Source organism: Ranitomeya variabilis, chromosome 5 (assembly GCF_051348905.1).
Source record: "Ranitomeya variabilis isolate aRanVar5 chromosome 5, aRanVar5.hap1, whole genome shotgun sequence".
NCBI classification, from domain to species: Eukaryota; Metazoa; Chordata; class Amphibia; order Anura; family Dendrobatidae; genus Ranitomeya; species Ranitomeya variabilis.
In genome coordinates this window covers 556,743,835-556,761,595 of record NC_135236.1, presented here as the reverse complement: position 1 = coordinate 556,761,595, position 17,761 = coordinate 556,743,835, and the positions used below count along the sequence as shown (strand labels likewise).

The 17,761-nt window shown below is 45.3% G+C and overlaps 1 long non-coding RNA gene across 1 annotated transcript in view; it reads right to left on the bottom strand.

The window, feature by feature from the left end:
- The window catches only part of LOC143773838 (uncharacterized), a 29,118-nt gene extending 12,173 nt beyond the window's left edge, over positions 1–16,945 (bottom strand). Inside the window, exon 1 of the long non-coding RNA XR_013215391.1 lies at positions 16,733–16,945. This is a non-coding gene — a long non-coding RNA (uncharacterized LOC143773838). The remainder of the gene's footprint in view (positions 1–16,732) is intronic.
- Positions 16,946–17,761: the final 816 nt, after the last annotated feature.

Here is a 17,761-nt window from a genome sequence, read left to right as displayed (position 1 = left end):
GGGTCTCTCTGATGCCATTAAGGATGTTATGGTGGGGTTCCCTGCGCCTACAGGTCTGAATGAGTCCATGACAATGGCTATTCAGATTGAGCGGCGTTTGCGGGAGCGTAAACCTGTGCACCATTTGGCGGTGTCTTCTGAGAAGGCGCCAGAGAATATGCAATGTGATAGAATTCTGTCCAGAAGCGAACGGCAGAATTTTAGGCGAAAAAATGGATTGTGCTTCTATTGTGGTGATTCAACTCATGTTATATCAGCATGCTCTAGACGCACAAAGAAGGTTGATAAGTCTGTTTCAATTGGCACTTTACAGTCTAAGTTTATTCTATCTGTGACCTTGATTTGTTCATTATCGTCAATTACCGCGGACGCCTATGTCGACTCTGGCGCCGCTTTGAGTCTTATGGATTGGTCCTTTGCCAGGCGCTGTGGGTTTAATCTAGAGCCTCTGGAAGTCCCTATACCTCTGAAGGGTATTGATTCTACGCCATTGGCTAGTAATAAACCACAATACTGGACACAAGTGACTATGCGTATGACTCCAGACCATCAGGAGGTGATTCGCTTCCTTGTGTTGTACAATCTACATGATGTTTTGGTGCTCGGATTGCCATGGTTACAATCTCATAATCCAGTCCTTGACTGGAAAGCAATGTCTGTGTTAAGCTGGGGATGTCAGGGGGCTCATGGGGACGTACCTTTGGTTTCCATTTCATCATCTATTCCCTCTGAGATTCCGGCATTTTTGTCTGATTATCGTGATGTTTTTGAGGAGCCTAAGCTTGGTTCACTCCCTCCTCACAGAGATTGCGATTGTACCATAGATCTGATTCCAGGCAGTAAATTTCCAAAGGGTCGTTTGTTTAATTTATCCGTACCTGAACATGTTGCTATGCGAGAGTATATTAAGGAGTCCCTGGAAAAGGGACATATTCGTCCTTCTTCATCTCCCTTAGGAGCCGGTTTTTTCTTTGTGTCTAAAAAAGATGGCTCTTTGAGGCCGTGTATTGATTATCGACTCTTGAATAAAATTACAGTCAAATATCAGTATCCTTTGCCACTGCTGACTGATTTGTTTGCTCGAATAAAGGGGGCTAAGTGGTTCTCTAAGATTGATCTTCGTGGGGCGTATAATTTGGTGCGAATTAAGCAGGGGGATGAGTGGAAAACCGCATTTAATACGCCCGAGGGCCATTTTGAGTATTTAGTAATGCCTTTTGGTCTTTCAAATGCCCCTTCAGTCTTTCAGTCCTTTATGCATAACGTTTTCCGTGAATATTTGGATAAATTTATGATTGTGTATCTGGATGATATTTTGATTTTTTCGGATGACTGGGACTCTCATGTCCAACAGGTCAGGAGGGTTTTTCAGGTTTTGCGGGCTAATTCCTTGTGTGTGAAGGGTTCTAAGTGTATTTTTGGGGTTCAAAAGATTTCTTTTTTGGGGTACATTTTTTCCCCTTCTTCCATTGAGATGGATCCTGTCAAGGTTCGGGCTATTTGTGATTGGACGCAGCCTACTTCTCTTAAGAGCCTTCAGAAATTCTTGGGCTTTGCTAATTTTTATCGTCGATTTATAACTGGTTTTTCGGATGTTGCTAAACCTTTGACTGATTTGACTAAAAAGGGTGCTGATGTTGCTGATTGGTCCCCTGCTGCTGTGGAGGCCTTTCGGGAGCTTAAGCGTCGCTTTTCTTCTGCCCCTGTGTTGCGTCAGCCTGATGTTGCTCTTCCTTTTCAGGTTGAGGTCGACGCTTCCGAGATCGGAGCTGGGGCGGTTTTGTCGCAGAAAAGTTCCGACTGCTCCGTGATGAGACCTTGTGCGTTCTTTTCTCGAAAATTTTCGCCCGCCGAGCGAAACTATGATATTGGTAATCGGGAGCTTTTGGCTATGAAGTGGGCTTTTGAGGAGTGGCGTCATTGGCTTGAGGGGGCTAGACATCAGGTGGTGGTATTGACCGATCACAAGAATCTGATTTATCTTGAGTCTGCCAAGCGCCTGAATCCTAGACAGGCGCGCTGGTCGTTGTTTTTCTCTCGGTTTAATTTTGTGGTCTCATACCTACCAGGTTCTAAAAATGTGAAGGCAGATGCCCTTTCTAGGAGTTTTGAGCCTGATTCCCCTGGTGATTCTGAACCTACAGGTATCCTTAAGGATGGGGTGATTTTATCTGCTGTTTCCCCAGACCTGCGACGGGCTTTGCAGGAGTTTCAGGCGGATAGACCTGATCGTTGCCCGCCTGGTAGACTGTTTGTTCCTGATGATTGGACCAGTAGAGTCATCTCGGAGGTTCATTCTTCTGCGTTGGCAGGTCATCCTGGAATCTTTGGTACTAGGGATTTGGTGGCTAGGTCCTTCTGGTGGCCTTCCCTGTCTCGAGACGTACGAGTTTTTGTGCAGTCTTGTGATGTTTGTGCTCGGGCCAAGCCTTGTTGTTCTCGGGCTAGCGGATTGTTGTTATCTTTGCCTATTCCGAAGAGGCCTTGGACTCACATCTCTATGGATTTTATTTCTGATCTCCCTGCTTCTCAGAAAATGTCTGTCATCTGGGTGGTGTGTGACCGTTTTTCAAAGATGGTTCATTTGGTACCTTTGCCTAAGTTGCCTTCCTCATCCGAATTGTTTCCTCTGTTTTTTCAAAATGTGGTTCGCTTGCATGGTATTCCGGAAAATATCGTTTCTGACAGGGGGACCCAGTTCGTGTCTAGATTTTGGCGGGCATTCTGTGCTAGGATGGGCATTGATTTGTCTTTTTCATCTGCGTTCCATCCTCAGACTAATGGCCAGACGGAGCGAACTAATCAGACCTTGGAGACTTATTTGAGGTGTTTTGTGTCTGCGGATCAGGATGACTGGGTTGCCTTTTTGCCGTTGGCAGAGTTTGCCCTCAATAATCGGGCTAGTTCTGCCACTTTGGTTTCTCCTTTCTTTTGCAATTCGGGGTTTCACCCTCGTTTTTCTTCCGGTCAGGTGGAGTCTTCGGATTGTCCTGGAGTGGATACTATGGTGGATAGGTTGCATCGGATTTGGGGACAGGTGGTGGACAATTTGAAGTTGTCCCAGGAGAAGACTCAGCATTTTGCCAACCGCCGTCGTCGTGTTGGTCCTCGTCTTCGTGTTGGGGACTTGGTGTGGTTGTCTTCCAGTTTTGTCCCTATGAGGGTTTCTTCTCCTAAGTTTAAGCCTCGGTTCATCGGTCCTTATAGGATTTTGGAGATTCTTAACCCTGTATCCTTTCGTTTAGACCTTCCGGCATCTTTCGCTATCCATAATGTCTTCCATCGGTCGTTGTTGCGGAGGTATGAGGTGCCGGTTGTTCCTTCTACCGATCCTCCTGCTCCTGTGCTGGTTGAGGGTGAATTGGAGTATGTTGTGGAGAAAATCTTGGACTCCCGTATTTCCAGACGGAGACTACAATATCTGGTTAAGTGGAAGGGTTATGGTCAAGAAGATAATTCTTGGGTAACTGCTTCTGATGTTCACGCCTCTGATTTGGTTCGTGCCTTTCATAGGGCTCATCCGGATCGTCCTGGTGGTTCTTGTGAGGGTTCGGTGCCCCCTCCTTGAGGGGGGGTACTGTTGTGAATCTGCTTTTGGGCTCCTTCTGGTGGTGGCTAGTGGTACTGGTGACTCGGGTGTGTTTTCTTTCTCAGTTCACCTGTTTTCATCAGTAGTGGGGAGTTCCTATTTATTCCTGCTCTTCAGTCATTGCCTTGCCGGCCATCAATGTAACCAGAGCCTTTCTGTTGCATGTTCCTGCTCCTAGACTACTGATCAGCTAAGTTGGACTCTTAGTCCTAAGTTTGTTTGCATTTTTTGTTCCAGTTTACAGTTATATCATTCTCTGTAGCTGGAAGCTCTTGTGGGCTGAAATTACCACTCCGGTGTCATGAGTTGACACATGAGTCTTAAAGTAATTTCAGGATGGTATTTTAAAAGGGTTTTCAGCTGACCGTGCAGTTCCCTTTTGTATCTTTCTACTATCTAGTAAGCGGACCTCGCTTTGCTGAACCTACCTTCATACTGCGTATGTCTTTTCCTCTGAACTCACCGTCAATATATGTGGGGGGCTTCTGTCTCCTTTTCGGGGGAATTTCCCTAGAGGTAAGCCAGGTCTGTTTTTTCCTCTACTAGGGTTAGTTAGTCCTCTGGCTGGCGAGAGACGTCTAGGGATAAAACTTAGGCACGCCCCCCGGCCACTATTAGTTGTGTGGTAGGTTTAGCTCACGGTCAGCTCGAGATTCCATCACCCAAGAGCTCGTCCGTTATTTATGTGTCCTGACGTTCACCTGCCATTGGGAACCATGACAGGCAACCTAGCTATCCTGCTATCTGGATTACTTATAATGCTGAAGGTGCTGCAGCCACAAAACTTACTTAGCTCATGAATCCCCCCCAAGTCTGTTTCCTTCCCCCACCCAGGGAAGAAGGTGTTACGCCCAACTGGCATATATGAATTTGTGGACCCACTGTGCCATAGGGCCGGTCCTACCCAGGAAGGGGCATAACTAAGCAGCTACCTGGGTATTCACTGGAGCTTCTAGTGGTGAGGTCAGGCTTGTGCGGCAGGTAGCTGCCAGGTACCACTCCTGGGCAGAACCTGGTACTGCAGCTGATGACCCCAGAGGTCAGGTATGCTGACAATGATTTAGGCTTAGTTCAGACACACAGGTTTAGGATACTGGATCAGGGTTTGGTGACTCATGGACCAGGGGAAAATGTTAATGCATTGGCCGCACTGGGACCAGGGGACTTTGGGCACAGGACTGGCCACACCAGGACCAGGAGGCAATGTTCAGGCTCTGGCAGCTCACAGCCCAGGGAATGAGGTTCAGGCACTGGCCACTCCAGAACCAGGGGATGAGGTTCTGGCACTGCCCACTCCGGGACCAGAGGACAATGCTCAGGAACTGGCTGTCTCTGGACCAGGAAACAAGGTTCAGGCACTGGTGGCTCCAGGACCAGGGGACAAGGTTCAGGCCCTGGCTTCTTCCAGAGCAGGTTCTGGCCATTCTGGGACCAGGGGACTTGGACTAGGTTCTGGCACTGGCCGCTCCTGGACCGGGGGACAAAGTTCAGGCACTGGCTGCTCCACGACCAGGGGACAAGGTTCAGGAACTGGCCACTTCGGGACCAGCGGTCTACGGATACAGGACTGCCCACACCGGGACCAGGGAATAAGGTTAGGGCTCTGGCCGCATCGGGTCCATGGGGCCTCACAACTCATTAGTAGTACACCTTACTAACTAATGATATACTACGTTGCTTGGTGATTCCCTAGGGGAGAGGGAGTCTTTTATACAAAATGCCTCTTAGCTATTGGCTGGGAGCCATCTTGCAGGTGTACTACTTATGCTAAATGTCTCTCAGCTACAAGCTAAGGGCATTTAGCAAAATGTGTGCTGCCCCTTGAAGAACGGGGATGCGAGGGCACGCTTGTACTAGGTGCACCGCTGGGACAGCGGCATGCTCACATGAATCAGGAGAACACTGTTGACCACACCGCGGGGATGGGGTGGAGAAGGGGACAGCTGAGAGCATCAAGCAGGTAAGCTTCCAGAAGCTCTCAACTAAACAGATGAATCCCTGCATTGCTAGAAGAAACCTGCATTGTTTCATATGAAGGTGAAGTGCTTCTAATCAGTTCAGGAGAAGACAACGCGGTCTTCTGGCCCCTCTCTGTCACGGTAAACCTGTGACAGGAATAATATACTGCAAATACAATCCTACAAAGAAGCTTTTTCAGAAATATAAATAAACGAGTACAATCACACATATGTGACAATATTTATTTTATTCAATAAGACATACAGGAAATCAAAATCAAACTAAAAATTAAGAGGAAGGAGGCTGATGTACAGCAATAACATGGTGTAAAAATAGATATCAAAAATAGCCACAAGGTGGCATGATAGGACCAGTAAATGGTATATTTAATGCATAAGCACATGGAATGTATAAAAAAATAATTCTACAAGTATTCATGTTTTAATTTAAAAAAATGAAAGTTTTTTATAGTTGTGCAAAATATGAAAAATAATGTAAAACATTTTAATAGTTTGAACTTTTATATACTTGGGGCAGCTGCTGAAATTTGCAATCAAAATCTAATGTACTCCTAGCTTGCATTAAGACTGCAGTATTATGTGGGCGGGATCTAATGTCACTCCTCTTTTCCCCTTGAAGGCCCCCTTCCAAGGGTCTGCAAAAGGGTAAGTGGGAATGAAGTTTAGGATCACAGTGCAGGGTCATAATATTGGTGACTGCAATGTGATACCGAGATGTGGACACTGACAGGACAGCTGGCAGTGCTGATTCTGGTAGTTGGCACTGCAATGCTCCCCAAGTCACCCATTATAAGATTAGATACACAGATTGTCACACATGATCGGGTTAAATACTCAAACTGAATCACACATGACAGAATTAGATACATGGCTCAGGGGACCACACCATGGGATTAGATATACAGCTCAGCAAACTGTATCACACATGATGGTCTAGATAGTTTGCTCTGTTCAGTCAGTGTAAAGCCTCATTCAGAATATCTGTAGTGCTGGAACACCTAAATGAGGCTTTGTACTGACATCTGGTCCCTTATATTATCGGTTTACACAGCCTCAATGTACTTAATAGCACAGTATATCTGTACTTATTCAGATACTGGCTCATGCAGCGTTATGTGAATACCCTACTTATTATATTGATGACTGAACATACAAGCACTTTTTAACATTTACCTTTCGTGTCTCCCCTGTTGTGAATTAGACTTTTTTGGCTCCCTCTTGTGGTCACTGGTGATTTGACTCTGGGATTGTCTTTCCTCAGTTTGGCACCCACCTGGGTCGTTAGTCCAGGGGGTTGCTATATAAGCTTCCTGGATTCTCAGTCCAGTGCCTGGCATCGTTGTTATCAGATCCTTTCTGTTTGCTCCTGTCTGCTGGTCTTGGTTCTTGCAAAATTAAGCTAAGTCCTGCTTCCTTGTTTTTTGGTTATTTGTATTGCTATTATTTTCTGTCCAGCTTGTACTAAATGTGATTCCTGATTTTGCTGGAAGCTCTAGGGGGCTGGTATTCTCCCCCCGGGCCGTTAGACGGTTCGGGGGTTCTTGAATATCCAGCGTGGAAATTTTGATAGGGTTTTTGCTGACCGTATAAGTCATCTTACTATATTCTGCTATTAGTCAGTGGGCCTCTCTTTGCTAAATATCTAGTTCATTCTTACGTTTGTCTTTTCTCCTTACCTCACCGTTATTATTTGTGGGGGGCTTGTATCCAACTTTTGGGGTCTTTTCTCTGGAGGCAAGAAAGGTCTATCTTTTCCCTTCTAGGGTTAGTTAGTTCTCCGGCTGGCGCGAGACGTCTAGAACCAACGTAGGCACGTTCCCCGGCTGCTGCTATTTGTGGTGCTAGGATTAGATATACGGTTAGCCCAGTTACCACTGCCCTATGAGCTGGTTTTTTATGTTTGCAGACTTGGTATGTACTTTTGAGACCCTCTGCCATTGGGGTCATAACAGTATGCCAGGCCTAAGTTGAATGTTTAATACATTGCAGAAGTGGGATAATAAGAAAGGAAATTCTGAGTTTTTTTTTTTTTTTCCTCTCTTTGTTCCTCCCCTTTACCTCTGAGTGGCTTGTGCTTGCTGCAGACATGAATGTCCAGACCTTGATTACAAGTGTGGATCAGCTTGCTGCTCGTGTGCAGGGCATACAAGATTTTGTTACCTGTAGTCCAATGTCTGAACCTAAAATACCTATTCCTGAACTGTTCTCTGGAGACCGATTCAAGTTTAGGAATTTCAGGAATAATTGTAAATTGTTTCTATCTCTGAGACCCCGTTCATCTGGAGACTCAGCTCAGCAAGTTAAAATTGTTATCTCTTTCTTACGGGGCGACCCTCAGGATTGGGCCTTCTCGCTAGCGCCAGGAGATCCGGCATTGGCAAATATTGATGCGTTTTTTCTGGCGCTCGGATTGCTTTACGAGGAACCCAATCTTGAAATTCAGGCAGAAAAAGCCTTGCTGGCTATTTCTCAGGGCCAGGATGAAGCTGAAGTGTATTGCCAAAAATTTCGGAAATGGTCCGTGCTTACTCAGTGGAATGAGTGTGCTCTGGCCACAAATTTCAGAAATGGCCTCTCTGAAGCCGTTAAGAATGTGATGGTGGGTTTCTCCATTCCTACAAGTCTGAATGATTCCATGGCGCTGGCTATTCAAATTGACCGGCGTTTGCGGGAGCGCAAAACTGCTAATCCTCTGGTGGTGTTGTCTGAACAAACACCTGATTTAATGCAATGTGATAGAATTCGGACTAGAAATGAACGGAAAAATCATAGACGTCAGAATGGGTTGTGTTTTTACTGTGGTGATTCTACACATGTTATATCAGCATGCTCTAAACGCCTAACAAGGGTTGTTAGCCCTGTCGCCATTGGTAATTTGCAACCTAAATTTATTTTGTCTGTGACTTTAATTTGCTCATTGTCTTCCTACCCTGTTATGGCGTTTGTGGATTCAGGTGCTGCCCTGAGTCTTATGGATCTGTCATTTGCCAAGCGCTGTGGTTTGGTCTTGAGCCTTTGGTAAATCCTATCCCTCTTAGAGGTATTGATGCTACGCCATTGGCGGAAAATAAACCGCAGTTTTGGACACAGGTAACCATGTGCATGACTCCTGAACATCGGGAGGTGATTCGTTTTCTTGTTCTGCATAAAATGCATGATTTGGTCGTTTTGGGTCTGCCATGGTTACAGACCCATAATCCAGTCTTGGATTGGAAGGCAATGTCTGTGTCTAGTTGGGGCTGTCAGGGAATTCATGGTGATTCCCCGCCGGTGTCTATTGCTTCCTCTACTCCTTCGGAAGTTCCTGAGTATTTGTCTGATTATCAGGAGGTATTCAGCGAGTCCAGGTCCAGTGCTCTGCCTCCTCATAGGGACTGTGACTGCGCCATAGATTTGATTCCAGGTAGTAAATTTCCTAAGGGAAGACTATTTAATCTGTCTGTACCTGAGCATACCACAATGCGTTCGTATATCAAGGAGTCTCTGGAGAAGGGGCATATCCGTCCATCCTCTTCCCCTCTTGGTGCGGGATTCTTTTTTGTGGCCAAGAAGGACGGATCTTTGAGCCCTTGTATTGACTATCGGCTTCTGAATAAAATCACTGTTAAATTTCAGTATCCTTTGCCTCTGTTGTCGGACTTGTTTGCCCGGATTAAAGGTGCCAAGTGGTTCACCAAGATAGATCTTCGTGGTACGCACAACCTTGTGCGCATTAAGCAGGGAGATGAATGGAAAACTGCATTTAATACGCCCGAAGGTCATTTTGAGTACTTGGTGATGCCTTTTGGGCTCTCTAATGCTCCTTCAGTGTTTCAGTCCTTTATGCATGATATTTTCCGGAAGTATCTGGATAAATTTATGATTGTTTATCTGGATGATATTCTGTTTTTTTCTGATGATTGGGACTCGCATGTAGAGCAGGTCAGGATGGTGTTTCAGGTTTTGCGTGAGCATGCTTTGTTTGTTAAGGGCTCAAAGTGTCTCTTTGGAGTACAGAAGGTTCCCTTTTTGGGGTTTATTTTTTCCCCTTCTGCGGTGGAGATGGACCCAGTCAAGGTCCGAGCTATTCATGATTGGACTCAGCCCACGTCAGTTAAAAGTCTTCAGAAGTTCTTGGGTTTTGCTAACTTCTACCGTCGTTTTATCGCTAATTTTTCTAGCGTTGTTAAACCTTTGACGGATATGACCAAGAAAGGTTCTGATGTTGCTAACTGGGCTCCTGCAGCCGTGGAAGCTTTCCAAGAGTTGAAGCGCCGGTTTACTTCGGCGCCTGTTTTGTGCCAGCCTGATGTCTCACTGCCCTTTCAGGTTGAAGTGGATGCTTCTGAGATTGGGGCAGGGGCCGTTTTGTCGCAGAGAGGCCCTGGTTGCTCTGTAATGAGACCATGTGCCTTTTTCTCTAGGAAGTTTTCGCCTGCTGAGCGGAATTATGATGTTGGCAATCGGGAGTTGTTGGCCATGAAGTGGGCATTTGAGGAGTGGCGTCATTGGCTCGAGGGTGCTAAGCATCGTGTGGTGGTCTTGACTGATCACAAAAATCTGATGTATCTCGAGTCTGCTAAACGCCTGAATCCTAGACAGGCCCGCTGGTCATTGTTTTTCTCCCGTTTTGACTTTGTGGTCTCATATTTACCAGGTTCAAAGAATGTGAAGGCTGATGCTCTTTCAAGGAGCTTTGTGCCTGACTCTCCTGGAGTCGTAGAACCAGTTGGTATTCTTAAAGAGGGAGTTATCTTGTCAGCCATTTCTCCGGATTTGCGACGTGTGTTGCAGAGATTTCAGGCTGGTAGACCTGACTCTTGTCCACCTGACAGACTGTTTGTTCCTGATAAGTGGACCAGCAGAGTCATTTCCGAGGTTCATTCCTCGGTGTTGGCAGGGCATCCGGGAATTTTTGGCACCAGAGATCTGGTGGCTAGGTCCTTTTGGTGGCCTTCCTTGTCACGGGATGTGCGGTCATTTGTGCAGTCCTGTGGGACTTGTGCTCGAGCTAAGCCTTGCTGTTCTCGTGCCAGCGGGTTGCTCTTGCCCTTGCCTGTCCCGAAGAGGCCTTGGACACACATTTCCATGGATTTCATTTCAGATCTTCCAGTGTCTCAGGGCATGTCTGTCATCTGGGTGGTATGTGATCGCTTTTCCAAGATGGTCCATTTGGTATCTTTGCCTAAGCTGCCTTCCTCTTCCGATCTGGTTCCTTTGTTCTTTCAGAATGTGGTTCGTTTACACGGCATTCCTGAGAATATTGTGTCTGACAGAGGATCCCAGTTTGTTTCCAGGTTCTGGCGATCCTTTTGTGCTAAGATGGGCATTGATTTGTCGTTTTCGTCTGCCTTTCATCCTCAGACTAATGGACAAACGGAGCGAACTAATCAGACTCTGGAGGCTTATTTGAGGTGTTTTGTTTCTGCAGATCAGGATGATTGGGTGACCTTCTTGCCGTTGGCTGAGTTTGCCCTTAATAATCGGGCTAGTTCCGCTACTTTGGTTTCGCCTTTTTTTTGCAACTCTGGTTTCCATCCCCGTTTTTCCTCGGGACATGTGGAGCCTTCTGACTGTCCTGGGTTAGATTCCGTGGTGGATAGGTTGCAGCAGATTTGGAATCATGTGGTGGACAACTTAAAGTTGTCACAGGAGAAGGCTCAGCGTTTTGCCAACCGCCGCCGCGGTGTGGGTCCCCGACTTCGTGTTGGGGATTTGGTATGGCTGTCTTCTCGATTTGTTCCTATGAAGGTCTCCTCTCCTAAATTTAAGCCTCGCTTCATCGGTCCTTACAAGATATTGGAAATCCTTAATCCTGTGTCCTTTCGCTTGGATCTTCCGGTGTCGTTTGCCATTCACAACGTGTTCCATAGGTCTTTGTTGCGGCGGTACGTTGTACCTGTGGTTCCTTCTGTTGAGCCTCCTGCTCCGGTGTTGGTTGAGGGCGAGTTGGAGTACATGGTGGAGAAGATCTTGGATTCTCGTCTCTCCAGGCGGAGGCTTCAGTATCTGGTCAAGTGGAAGGGCTATGGTCAGGAGGATAATTCCTTGGTGGTTGCCTCTGATGTGCATGCGGCCGACTTAGTTCGTGCCTTTCACGCTGCTCATCCTGATCGCCCTGGTGGTCCTGGTGAGGATTCGGTGACCCCTCCTTAAAGGGGGGTACTGTTGTGAATTAGACTTTTTTGGCTGCCTCTTGTGGTCACTGGTGATTTGACTCTGGGATTGTCTTTCCTCAGTTTGGCACCCACCTGGGTCGTTAGTCCAGGGGGTTGCTATATAAGCTTCCTGGATTCTCAGTCCAGTGCCTGGCATCGTTGTTATCAGATCCTTTCTGTTTGCTCCTGTCTGCTGGTCTTGGTTCTTGCAAAATTAAGCTAAGTCCTGCTTCCTTGTTTTTTGGTTATTTGTATTGTTATTATTTTCTGTCCAGCTTGTACTAAATGTGATTCCTGATTTTGCTGGAAGCTCTAGGGGGCTGGTATTCTCCCCCCGGGCCGTTAGACGGTTCGGGGGTTCTTGAATATCCAGCGTGGAAATTTTGATAGGGTTTTTGCTGACCGCATAAGTCATCTTACTATATTCTGCTATTAGTCAGTGGGCCTCTCTTTGCTAAATATCTAGTTCATTCTTACGTTTGTCTTTTCTCCTTACCTCACCGTTATTATTTGTGGGGGGCTTGTATCCAACTTTTGGGGTCTTTTCTCTGGAGGCAAGAAAGGTCTATCTTTTCCCTTCTAGGGTTAGTTAGTTCTCCGGCTGGCGCGAGACGTCTAGAACCAACGTAGGCACGTTCCCCGGCTGCTGCTATTTGTGGTGCTAGGATTAGATATACGGTTAGCCCAGTTACCACTGCCCTATGAGCTGGTTTTTTATGTTTGCAGACTTGGTATGTACTTTTGAGACCCTCTGCCATTGGGGTCATAACACTCCCCTATTTCCTCATAGATTGTAAGCTTGTGATCAGAGCCCTCACTCCTGGGGTTATCTGTTGAACACTAACTTTGAACATTGCAGCGGTGGAAACATGTCAGCAGCCTGTCATTGTACTAATAATTATACCTCAGCTGCTCTCACCATTGGAATAAGCCACCACCACAGGCCTGACTTCACTGCTCAGAGCAGACAGCGGCAGTAACTTCTTCCAAGGCCGGGGTCACAGTTGCGAGTGCAATGCAAAAAACTCGCGCGAGTCTCTCGCATCAATACCCGGCACTGCCGCCGGCACTCGGGATCGGAATGTGCGGCTCATGTATTTCTATGCAGCTGAACGAACTCGGTCCCGAGTGCCGGTGGCAGTGCCGGGTATTGATGCGAGTTTCTCACATTGCACTTGCAAGTGTGACCCTGGCCCAACAGTGAGAACCCCCTGTCCCAAACCTCCTGTCCCCGCTGCAGGAATTTGTAGATCAGGACACAGCTCCAGACCACAATGAGAAGTCGCTGGGCTCTCCCTACAGCTATGAACTGGACGGCCAAAAGGCAGCCACAGTATAGGAGATGCAGTCGGACACCAACCGCAGTCTCCTATACCAAGGAGCTGCCATATTTGCCATACTCAGACACTTACACACCAGTAAATAATAATGGCGGCCCCCAGCAGCTGCATTAAAAATGAATTACATTTTTTTTAAACAGTGCACTTTTTTCAATACTAAATGATTATGTTATCAGTAATTATTACTCTAAAAATGACAACACATTTCCTTTGCAGGGGTTGTCCAAAAACCTAAGTGAATTCAATATGACTCTCTATTTAATACAAAAAAAAAACTAAGCATATTTTTTATATACTTCAATAAAAAAAATCCCTACCCTTCCAGTTTTTTTTCTCTTAATTCTGGTGATTCTCCGTTTTCAGTCTCTCAGCATGCACTGGGACATCATTAGTGGCCTGATGCTCCCTGCCCACCAAGAAATGAATCTCCGTCATGGATGGCCCTGTCAGGGGCTGGGTTATTCTCTGCTGTACTGAGCCAGTGCCTGGTGTAAATACTGATGTACGCTCAGTATTCTGGCAATGCTCGCCAATGTGTTTCATTTTCTTTCAGTTACTTTCATTGCACACTGATGGTGTGCTCTGGTGGCTCTAAAGAGAAGTGACAAGCCAGCTAGAAAGTAGTGCCCAAATCTTGTCACTTCTCTTCAGAGGAGGCAAAGGAGAACACTGTCAGTGACGAGCCAGCATTATTAAATAGATATTCATAGTAAAAGAGATTGGCCACTACCCTACATGTCCCTTTCATGCAAACTAACTGCCATAGAAAAGCACTTTACTACCTTCTGTATCCTGAACTGCTCTTTTGGTCACATGATGACTGGCTCAGAGTCTCCTGGCTTCATGTGACATCAGGTCAAAATTGCCGGTGGTTCCTGGCTGGTGGCATGGGTGGGGCTCCATTCAGCAGAGCTCACAGTTTTCTTGTGCTCTCTCTGCAGACCCTGCCTCCCCTTGTAGCTGTATGCAGACAGCAGAGTGTATATACCTTGTGCAAGGTATATATACACTTGTCACAATCCACTTTTGGATTTGTGCCAGCTCTGGTTCCACTCAGTTTAAAACTTTCTTCCTTTTGGACTATTGGGGGGGGGGGGGGGGGGGGTGTTAATGTCAGTTTTTTCCCCGCTGGCAATCTGGTGTCACTGCAGCAGTCTTGCTGGGTCAGTTGATGCAGGTGGTGACCACTCCCACCATCCTTTAAAAGGTCACCTGATGCATCAGCTGACTGTTGGTGATACAGTTTCTTTCTGGAGACCAGCCTAGCAAGAGCAGCTCTCTGGTGTTAGCCAAGTTAGACACTCTTGTGTATTCCCTCTATCATATGAATACATTCATATCTCTCGCCTTGTCCAGTCTATCCATTACATCTATTCCATCCATCTAATCTCTCTCAATCGATGCCGACTACCAGCTCATCCGCTTATCTGTCAGTGAGGAGCAGGGGATAATCTTTATCAGTTCTGGTGCTTTATGAATTACTTCTATTCCCTTTAACAGTGTTCAATACAGGAGATCATGCTGATTTTGGGGGAGGAGTAGAAGAGGTTAAGATGGAGTTACAGGGGTTGTGCTCACTGCTGGCTTGCAGCCCACACAAGGAACTACTGGAGATGTAGGGAGAAGGAAGCAAAGGATTCTGAAGAGGAAGTGATGACTGTGACAGCAGAGGGGATGTCTGGGTGGAGCATCGGACTGGGGTGTCTGGGACCCACACGAGAAATTGACTCTAGGGGCCCACCCATAGGTTATATGCAAATATCTGTTATCCCCGTTATAGTGGTGCATCGACTGTAAAACACAGGAGGCTCTTGTACATCTACTGTGTGTCACCTTTAACTGGGATGTACAATTATGGTTGTTTTGTATTAAAGGGGTTCTTTTGGTTAAAACACACAGATCCATGGGCTCCACAGCATAGGTGATAACTTATTGAACGTTTGGGTCCGACCATTGGAAACCGCACAGATCGGAAGAATTGGGAAGTTTTATTCCTGACAGGACACTTTTATTGCCATATTAAAATGGAGCAGTGGATTGTTTTCACCAGATAACCCTTATAAGTGCATCTTTTTCCAAGTATTTAATCACTAATGGAAATTGAGAATCTTCTCCTAATATCAGAGAGAACAAATGATCGCCATACACAACACAATCCACTATGACTGGACCACATATTACCACCACTTAGTGACAGAATAATACCACATACAAGAGACAAATACTAGAACACTATGACTGGACTACATATTACCACCACATAGTGACAGAATAGTACTACATACTGTACAAGGGAGAAATACCACCACACCGTGACCAGACCACATAATACCAGCATATAGCAATCAAATAATTCCACATATAAGGGAGAAATACTGCCACACAAAGACCAGACCACATAGTGACTGAATAATACCACATACAGGGATAAATACTGCCACACCATGACCAGGCCACATATTACGACACTGTTATTACCACTTGTTACATTATACACAGGAGCTCTGTATATAGTATACACTCCCTGACAGAAGTTATGTCGCTTATCCATGTTATGTAAGTAAAAGCTATTCCTGATGACTTCATTAATAAATTGTATGAATCATTGTTGAACCACATGGATGCGGTCCTTCAAGCTCATGGAAGTCACACAAAATATTAAATAAGGCTCTAATAGTACCACAACTTCATTCACCAATGTTATGCAACATATATTTGTATTTTAAGTTAATTATTTGTTTGAATATCACATTACTTTCTGTGGGTGACAAAACTTTTGTCTTGCCAAAATCTGACCATTCTGTGTCCATTAACTGATCAATATTTCTGCATTGATGCCAATTTATTTTCTTAACCTAAACCACATTTCGGAGGGTTTCAGCTTTCAAAAGAATAATTTATACAACCAATGGATGAATTTAATGTCAGGTTATAAGCTTTTATTTACATAACATGGATAAGCGACATGACTTCTGTCAGGGAGTGTACAGTGTATAGTGTAATTGTACAGGTAAAACAGTGACTCACCAATGACAATATATACAGGAGCTATGTACATAGTGTCAGTGTAATGCAGTGATCACCGGTGACATTATACACAGGAGCTCTGTACATAGTGTCCGTGTACAGATAATACAGAGATCAACAGTGACATTATACACAGGAGCTCTGTATGTAGTATATAGTATAGTGTGCGTGTATATATGTAATACACAAACTCACCAGTGACATTACACACAGGAGCTCTGCATATAGTGTATAGTGTGCGTGTACATTTAATACACAGGAGCTCTGTATATAGTGTCAGTGTACAGATAATACAGTTATCACCGGTGACATTATACACAGGAGCGCTATATACAGTGTCAGTGTACAGGTAATACAGGGACTCACCAGTGACATTATACAAAAGATCTCTGTATATAGTGTCAGTATAGAGGTAATACAGGGACTTACCAGTGACATTATACACAGGAGCTCTGTATATAGTATATTATTATAGCACCATTTTTCCATGGCGCTTTACATGTGAGAAGGGGTATACATAATAAAAAACAAGTACAATAATCTTAATACAAGTCATGACTGGTACAGGAGGAGAGGGGACCCTGCCCGCGAGGGCTCACAATCTACAAGTATATAGTATATACTGTATAGTGTAAGTGTACAGGTAACACACTAACTTACCAGTGATTTCTCTATTTGAAGTCCTTCATCTTCGCTTTTCTTCTTCATCTGGTACAGACCACCATCACTTCTTCCAGGCAGGACTTGTCTCTGCAGAATATAACACACAATTATCAATAGCTGATCGTTTCTAGAGCACATACCCAAGTTAAACACTACGCCAGATGAGAAAAAAGGCGACATAGTGCCGCCCTGCACAGTAACAGGACCTCCCTTTTGTTTGGAAAACAGTAAATTATATTACAGCAGTAATGTTCTCTAATTGGCCCCTACAGCAATTATGTCCGTCAACTTGCCACCATAAACTAATAATGTATGTTCCTCATTCTGGCCTCCATACAGTAATTAAGGCCCTCAACCTGGCCCCTTTAATTAACACTGTCCCTCACAACTTGGGGCCCTATGTCCCTGGTGCTGGCCCCTATGTCCCTTGTGCAAGCCACTTATGTCCTTGGTGCTAGCTCTATATGTCCCTGGTGATGGTGTAAGGTTCTAGCAGGTACGCGGGATGCAGTGATGCGCAGGAGGCAGAAAAAGAGTTAGGCTGGTTTCACACTTGCGTTTTGATCTGCAGCGTTTTAGCGCTAAAAAACGCATGCGTTTTTTTCCTATACTTAACATTAAAAAACGCATGCGTTTTTTAGCGTGCGTTTTGACGCGTTTTCGGCAACGCATGCGTTTTTTGACGCGTGCGTTCATTTGCAGAAATGCAACATGTAGTAATTTCTAGCGGCGTTTTTTTGCCACAAAAAAACGCATGCGTTTATTCGCGGCAAAAAAATGCATTGCTGTCTATGTAAACGCATGCGTTTTTAAGCACATGCGTTTGCTTGCGTTAAAAACGCATGCGTTTTTACCGAAAAACACAAGAAAACACAAGAAAAATCAAGAAAACCCTAACCCTAAACACAAGAAAAAACAAGAAAACCCTAACCCTAAACACAAGAAAAAACAAGAAAACCCTAACCCTAAGGTTACTAGGGATCCTAACCCTAAACCTAACCCTAAGGTTAGGATCCCTAGTAACCC